General features: G+C 46.2%; 1 pseudogene; it reads left to right on the top strand.

The window, feature by feature from the left end:
• The first annotated feature begins 58 nt into the window (after positions 1 to 58).
• LOC120859253 lies at positions 59 to 7,704 on the top strand (annotated as a pseudogene).
• The last annotated feature ends 615 nt before the right edge of the window (positions 7,705 to 8,319 follow it).

Genomic DNA, 8,319 nt, shown 5'->3' with positions numbered 1-8,319 from the left:
CCATCCCTGGCGTGAGAAGAGGCTGGCCATCTTCCCATGTGACATGAGCCAGGCTGACTGTACCAACAGCACCGCCCGCCTTCCGCATCCTGTGACTCTGTCAGCTTTGCTCAGTTCTGCCTCCTGTCTCACAGAAGCAGAGCCATGTGCCCCACACTCCTCAGCCTCCTGAGTCTCGGTGAGTCCACAAAGACACAGTTGGAGAGGGTTATGGTGGAAATCGGAGGGTCCTCGCACCACTGACCAGGTTCCCTGCATGAGGGTGCAAAGAGTGTGGGGTCCATCGGGACAAGCCATCTCTGATGTGCTTTTCCTTCTAGGATTCTATATGAGTCTCAGGATCTGGGCAGCTGTGGGTGAGTCCTCCCCATCACTTATTTCTCTGTTGAACGGAGCAATTGGGGCTGATGCAGAGGACACAGGGGGCTGGGGTGAGACCCCTGTCAGTACAGTGAGACCCGTGTGCCCTGTGTATCCCAGGTCCTCCTATTGGCCTTGACACTCATCTTCACTCTCCCCAGAGGATAGCCCAGCTCTGGACTCTGGACCTGAAGGGACAGTGTGAAGTCTGGGAGCTGAGAGCTGGGCAGACTGAGTGCCATTTCTATCATGAGAGGGGAGCAAGAGCCCTCTATCATGAGAGGGGAGCCCACAGACCCTCCCCTACAAGCTGGCTCATGGCATCTCCAGCTGGCCCTTAACAACAGGATCTGCAGGAAGCCCGCTGGACATGAGCCCAAGGAAGGGTCTGCTCATCAGGCAGGGCCACCTGGACCTTGTCACACATTTGATGTAGGTTAGCTAACGAAGGAGCCAGGTTCAAGCTTTATTTCCTTCTTTTCAGTCAAGTGGCTTTTTCATTTGTTAGTTGTGTTACTGTTAGTCGCTCAGTCGTGTCTGACTCTTTGTGATCCCACGGACTGTAGCTCACCAGGCTCCTCTGTCCATGGGATTCTCCAGGCAAGAATACTGGATGGGGTTGCCATTTCCTTCTCCAGGGGATCTTTCCTACATGGGGACTGAACCCTGCTCTCCTGAATTGCAGGAAGATTCTTTACCATGTGAGCTACAACAAATCCAACAGGGAAGCCCTCTCATTTCTTTTCCATGCATCAGTTTTTTTTTTGTTTGTTTGTTTGTTTTGTTTTGTTTTGTTTTGTGGTGTTTCTTTTGCCTGCATCGCACAGCATGCAGGATCTCAGTTCCATGATTAGGGATTGAAGCCGGGCCCTTGGCAGAGACAGTGCTGAGTCCTAACGACCAGACCACCCAGGAATCCCCAGTGTCTTGTGTTTTGAGAGAGTTTTCAACATTTTGTCAACCCAAGGAGTTATTCTTCTCCTGATAAGAATCACTGCTGAGAATCATGTTCTTAGAATCTCCGTGATGTCTGTCCTGGGTTGACTGTGTCTGTCTGTCCCCAAGCCCCAGGTGTCCTTGAGTATCAGGGGGATACACTTTAGGGTTGGTGCCTTGGGAGAATTTAAGGGGAATCGCTCCACCAAGACCAGTGGGGAGAGGGGACCATTCCTGTTTTCCTCTCAAAACCTGTGACTCCTTCTCTCCTAGGTGAATATGACAAGCCCTCTTTGTCAGCCTGGCCAAGCCCCATGGTTCCCTTAGGACAGAGCGTAACTCTTCAGTGTCACGTCCATTCTCCACGTAAGAGATTCAGACTGTTCAAAACAGATGGGGCCAGGTTGACAGAGCTCCATGGAAATCATTTCAACACCTTCAGGCTTGGCCCAGTGACTAAAGAACATGCCGGGTCCTACACATGTTCCAGATTCTCCAGGTCTCTCCCTGTGTTTTACAGACTCAGTAACCCCCTGCAGATTTCGGTCATAGGTAGGAGGGGTCCAGCCCAGCCCGGGACAGCCATCTATGCAGGCAATCCCATCCTAGGTCCAAGTTCCTTAGGTGTTCCAAGATTTACTCAGGATTTCCAGCCAGGAGTGAACCAGGAAAGAGAACCCACTCTGAGAGTTTAAACTCAGGGTGTTGAATAGTTGGGGTGCTCTAGAAAAGGAAGGAAGAGCCTCTCTAGGCATTAGTTAGACAGGATGCTGCCACTGCCTGCCAGCAGGGAAGATGGGGAATGACCCTGATCCAGCACCAGCCACCCAGTAAGGAGCTGTAATCCCATATGAAGGAGCTTGAGCCCCAGGGAGGAGTTCCAGGAAAGTTTTCAGAGGCATGAGGTGGGGGTCACAGATGAGGAATTGTTCCCTTTTTCTCCACCTCCTTTCCAGTCTCCAGCCAGTCATCACCCACATTCTAGATGAGTGCGAACAGAGGTAGGGAATGTATCGTCAGAACCACCCAGCTCCCCACCACACATATTAGGGACAGAATGAAGTTGAGAGCATGGCAGCCCACTCCAGTATTCTTGCCTGAAGAATCCTATGGACAGAGGAGCCTGGCAGGCTATGGTTCATGGGGTTGCAGAATTGGACAGGACTGAAGTGTCTGAGTATACATGCATGAAGATGAGAGCAGATCCAACAGCTAAACAGTTTAGAATAAACACAGAAGAGGCTGGAGGTCTTGAGCAAAGAGAAACAGAAAAGCATGAGCCTGAGCCCGAGAACAAGGCTAAAGAAAATGCAACAGAACAGACAGGAAGGGTAGGAGGGTTTGATGGTTCACGGGGGCATTTTTCACACCTTCAGATGTCAAGAGAAGTCCCGAGGTAGGGTGACTCACTGAATCTCACAAGCTCTTTGCTCCTAGGTGTGTTCACAAAACCTTCCATCTCAGCTCACCCCAGCCCCCTCATGCATGTGGGAGAGAATGTGACCCTCCACTGTCAGTCACTGCTGTGGTTTGACAAGTTTATCCTGCACCAAGAAAATAGCACAGGGCATTTCCAGAGACGTGGACAGATGCTCACTGGTGAGCATGCCCCAGCTGACTTCGTCATTGGCCCCATGACTTTGGCGAGTGCGGGCACCTACAGATGCTATGGCTCTCAGCCACTCCCCCTATGTGTGGTCAGCCCCCAGCGACCCCGTGGACATCATCATCTCAGATGAGTGGGGCCAGACCAGTCCCTTCTGCTCTCTGTGTCACAGGTCTGGTGTCCAGTCCAGCATCAGTATCAGGAGAGAATGACAGGCGTGCAGAGACACTCACAAACTCGGGAGAGGGATCAAAGCTGAGAGAGGAGGTGTGAAAGCAGAAGGGAAAAGAGAATAGAGTCCCTGCCGTGTGCTAAGGGGAAGACACAGCCAGTGACAGAGCAAAGGAGCGAGAACTTGAAAGAACGCTGAACAGAGAAAAATGTACCAGAGGAGGTACGCGGGCAGTTCCCCGCTCTGGCAGCCAATGATGGCTGGTTAAGGGGTTGGTTGGTTTCCCACTTTCATGTCAGAGCTCCCTTCCTCTGTCAGCAGCACACTGTGGTACCAGCCCCCCTGCAGTCCGGCCCCTGGGTGTTCGAGATGGAGGTCGCCACCCTGAAGTTGCTCAGCCTTGTGGTTTAACACATCCTTCTGCACAAAGTGGGGGGAGTGGTCCTTCTAACCCTCCCACTAAGGAGTCACGTCCAGCCTCTGGGGTCGAATAGGGCAGCACGGAACACTCCCTCAAGAATGAGGTGGTCAAAGATCCTGTGAGATTCTGGCAATTTCCACTCCATAACGTCTGCTTCTGGGTCAATACCATGTTTTCTGATGGTCCCAACAGTAGTTAGTTGGTTACGTTTTTCAGGAGCAGCCCAATCTGGTTGATTCTTTTAATCTATTTTTTCTTATTTATTTTTGTTAAAGTTAGTTGATTTAAGATGTTGTTAATTCCCGTTGTACAACAGAATGTTTCAGCTATTCATATACATATATTCTTTTTTTTTTAAATTTCAATTTATTTTGGCTATTTACTTTACAATATTGTATTGGTTTTTAAAAAAGGATATTACTAGTTTGCATTCCCACCAACAGGGTAAGAGGGTTCCCTTTTCTCCACATCCTCTCCAGCATTTATTGCCTGTAGACTTTTGGATAGCAGCCATTCTGACTGCATGAAATGGTTCCTCATTGTGGTTTTGATTTGCATTTCTCTGATAATGAGTGATGTTGAGCATCTTTTCATGTGTTTGCTAGGCATCTGTATGTCTTCTTTGAGAAATGTCTGTTTAGCTCTTTGGCCCATTTTTTGATTGGGTCATTTATTTTTCTGGAATTGAGCTGCAGGATTTGCTTGTATATTTCTGAGATTAATTCTTTGTCAGTTGCTTCATTTGCTATTTTTTTCTCCCATTCTGAAGGCTGTCTTTTCACCTTGCTTACAGTTTCCTTTGTTGTGCAGAAACTTTTAATTTTACTTAGGTCCCATTTGTTTATTTTTGCTTTTATTTCCAATATTCTGGGAGGTGGGTCATAGAGGATCCTGCTGTGATTTATGTCAGAGTGTTTTGCCTATGTTCTCCTCTAAGAGTTTTATAGTTTCTGTTCTTACATTTAGATCTTTAATCTATTTTGAGTTTATTTTTGTGTATGGTGTTAGAAAGTGTTCTAGTTTCATTCTTTTACAAGTGGTTGACCAGTTTTCCCAGCACCACTTGTTAAAGAGATTGTCTTTTCTCCATTGTATATTCTTGCCTCCTTTGTCAAAGATAAGGTGTGCATAGGTGTGTGGATTTATCTCCGGGCTTTTTATTTTGTTCCATTGATCTATATTTCTGTCTTTGTGCCAGTACCATACTGTCTTGATGACTGTGGCTTTGTAGTAAAGCCTGAAGTCAGGCAGGTTGATTCCTCCAGTTCCAACCTTCTTTCTCAAGATTGCTTTGGCTCTTCGAGGTTTTTTGTATTTCCATACAAATCTTGAAATTATTTGTTCTAGTTCTGTGAAAAATACCGCCGGTAGCTTGATAGGAATTGCAATGAATCTATAGATTGCTTTGGGTAGTATACTCATTTTCACTATATTGATTCTTCTGATCCATGACCGTGGTATATTTCTCCATCTATTTGTGTCCTCTTTGATTTCTTTCACCAGTGTTTTATAGTTTTCTATACATAGGTCTTTTGTTTCTTTAGGTAGATATATTCCTGAGTATTTTATTCTTTTCGTTGCAATTGTGAATGGAATTGTTTCCTTAATTTCTCTTTCCATTTTCTCATTATTAGTGTATAGGAATCTAAGGGATTTCTGTGTGTTGATTTTATATCCTGCAACTTTACTATATTCCTTGATTGGCTCTAGTAATTTTCTGGTGGAGTTTTTAGGGTTTTCTATGTAGAGGATCGTCTCATGTGCACACAGTGAGAGTTTTACTTCTTTTCCAATTTGGATTCTTTTATTTCTCTTTCTGTTCTGATTGCTGTGGCCAAAAATTCCAAAACTATGTTGAACAGTAGTGGTAAAAGTGGGCACTCTTGTCTTGTTCCTGACTTTAGGGAGAACAGTGTGGAGATTCCTTAAAAAACTGGAAATAGAACTGCCTTATGACCCAGCAATCCCACTGCTGGGCATACACACTGAGGAAACCAAAATTGAAAGAGACACGTGTACCCCAATGTTCATTGCAGCATTGTTTATAATAACCAGGACATGGAAGCAACCTTGATATCCATCAGCAGATGAATGGATAAGAAAGCTGTGGTACATATACACAATGGAGTTACTCAGCTGTTAAAAACAATATATTTGAATCAGTTTTACCGAGGTGGATGAAACTGGAGCCTATTATACAGAGTGAAGTAAGCCAGAAAGAAAAACACAAATACAGTATACTAATGCATATATATGGAATTTAGAAAGATGGTAATGATAACCCTGTATGCGAGACAGCAAAAGAGACCCAGATGTATAGAACAGTCTTTTGGACTCTGTGGTAGAAGGTGAGGGTGGGATGATTTGAGAGAATGGCGTTGAAATATGTATAATATCATATGTGAAACAAATCACCAGTCCAGATTCAATGCATGATACAGGATGCTCGGGGCTGGTGCATTGGGATGACCAGAGGGATGGTATGGGGAGGGAGGTGGGAGGGGGGTTCAGGATGGGGAACACGTGTACACCCATGGCAGATTCATGTTGATGTATGGCAAAACCAATACAATATTGTCAACTAATTAGCCTCCAATTAAAATAAATGAATTTATATTAAAAATTATTTTTTAAATCTCAGTTGTGGAGGCAGATTTTAAAAAATGATATTAAATGACACTCCTTTATAAAATTATTTTCTTTAAATTAGATTTTAAATGACACCCCATATTTCAAGTTATTTCTGAATTTTTCCCTGTGCAGGGTATCCATTACTGTGGGTCTTTCTCTCCTGGTGGTGGGCGGCCTTCTCATTGCAGTGCTTCTCAGTTGCACACTTCTGCATTTAGTCCTATACTTAGGACTACAGTTACTTTGTGCTCTAAGATCAAGGTCTCCTCCTTCCAGGTCTGTCCAGGAAACACTCTCTCCCAGCCCAGGGGGGCCCTATGGTGAGGCCAGGAGAGAACGTGATGTTGGTCTGCAGCTCCAAAAGCGCCTTTGACCAGTTCCATCTGCTCTGGGACGGGGAGAACCACTTGCTGGAGGGCGGAGCCCCCACGGAGCACTCCAGGCAGAGTTCCCTCTGGGTCCTGGGACTCCAGCCCACAACAGGGTCTACAGATGCTATGGCTCCTTCACTCACTCGCCCTACTCGTGGTCAGACTCCAGCAACCCACTGTTCCTGTCTGTCACAGGTGAGGAACCTCTTCCTGGCCCATGCTTTCTTGTTGCTGTTCCACCTTGCTGTCACTAAGCTGTGTCTAATTCTTAGCGACCCCCTGGACTGCACCACAAGCGACTCCTTTGTCGTTCACTATCACCACTTTATGTATCACAGCCTTGTGCTGGTGAAGGGGCTTGCATAACTCAATGAAGCTATCAGCCATGTCGTGCAGGGCCACCAAGACTGACAGGTCATAGTGAAGAGTTTGGACAACACGTAGTCCCCTAGAGGAGGAAATGGCAACCCACTCCGATATTCTTGTCTCCAGAACCCCAAGAAGATGCCCATGCTTCACAATGCACTAAATCACATTGCGTTGGCCAAGGAGTCCATTTGGGTTTTTCCATAATATCTTACTCTATCACTGAGCTCTATCTCAAGGGATCCACGCTCTTGTCAGTGGAACCTTAGGGCTTCTGGGGAAATGGAGGCAATGAGAACCAGAGATGAAGAGAGATGGTAGATGACATCTCAACCCTCTTCCACCTCCATATGGATGCTTCACCTCAGAATCCTGTCTATCCATGCAATAAAGAAAAAGGTCAGGGTAGACCCAGGGGAGGGAGAGGCTGGGCTGATTTGGGAAGATCAGAGATTGCCTTGGCCCCTTGCTCTTAGTCTTTTCCCAGAATCACCTCTGACATACAGGTGATTTCCCAATTAAGGAGCATAGACACTCATTCCCAGAGCAGAGAGAATGTCTCAAGCTTACAGCTGTCTTTCACCACCAGGCATATCCTTTCCACATCCTTCCACCATCACATCTCCAGAATGGAGGATCTACTCAACGCATTCACAGAGAGGAGCCAGAAGCTCTCCCCTCCCCCATCAGTGCTCTTAGGGATGACAGAGTCAACCTTCGAGAAAGAATAGTCTTCATTCAGTCAGTATGAGGAAGGTTACTCGTTCACCCCTATCTTTTTTTTCCCTAGAATCCACTGCAAGTACTTGCTCATCACCCATGGATCCACACGCCACAGAAGGTAAGCAAGATGGTCTCTTATCTCAGCAAATTTCTGAGAATACTGGGGGTTCCTGTGTGAGTGTTGGCTCTGCCACCCCCCAGCTCTGTGACTTTAGACTCCTCAATATCCCTGTTAAGTTAGCATTTGAGACCATGGTCTGCAGGAGACCCACAGGGGGCATTGAGCTTCTCATGCTTGGGGACTGGGAATTTCTAAACTGAACAAAGTGGGTCAGACTGATCTGACCCCATGCTTAAAGGAAATGCTTACCTTCCCTCCACCAGGATCTTTGGGGAAGGATGTGGGGGTGCAAGTGGAAAATTTTAGGGAGCACCTTAAATATGTGTTATTCCTCTGTTAGTGTTTTATGAACTAAACATTCCACACTTCAGATATATAAGTGTTGTGTCTTCTTGAGGATTCCATTCCAGGTCTATGTGGATGGAGGGGAAATGTATTGTGGATGAACACAGTCTCCATTCATGCAAAAATGCCATGGCTTGTAATATGGGGCACCGGACAATAACTGCTTCAATGCCCAGGAGACCTTGATTCAGACTTCAGCTGGTCTTGCACAGCCTCTTTACTTTATCCACTGCTAGCATCTCTCCTGGATGCTTTGGAACCTCCTGG

This window comes from Oryx dammah, unplaced genomic scaffold, assembly GCF_014754425.2.
Source record: "Oryx dammah isolate SB20612 unplaced genomic scaffold, SCBI_Odam_1.1 HiC_scaffold_349, whole genome shotgun sequence".
NCBI lineage: Eukaryota > Metazoa > Chordata > Mammalia > Artiodactyla > Bovidae > Oryx > Oryx dammah.
This window is presented reverse-complemented; position numbering and strand designations above follow the sequence as displayed.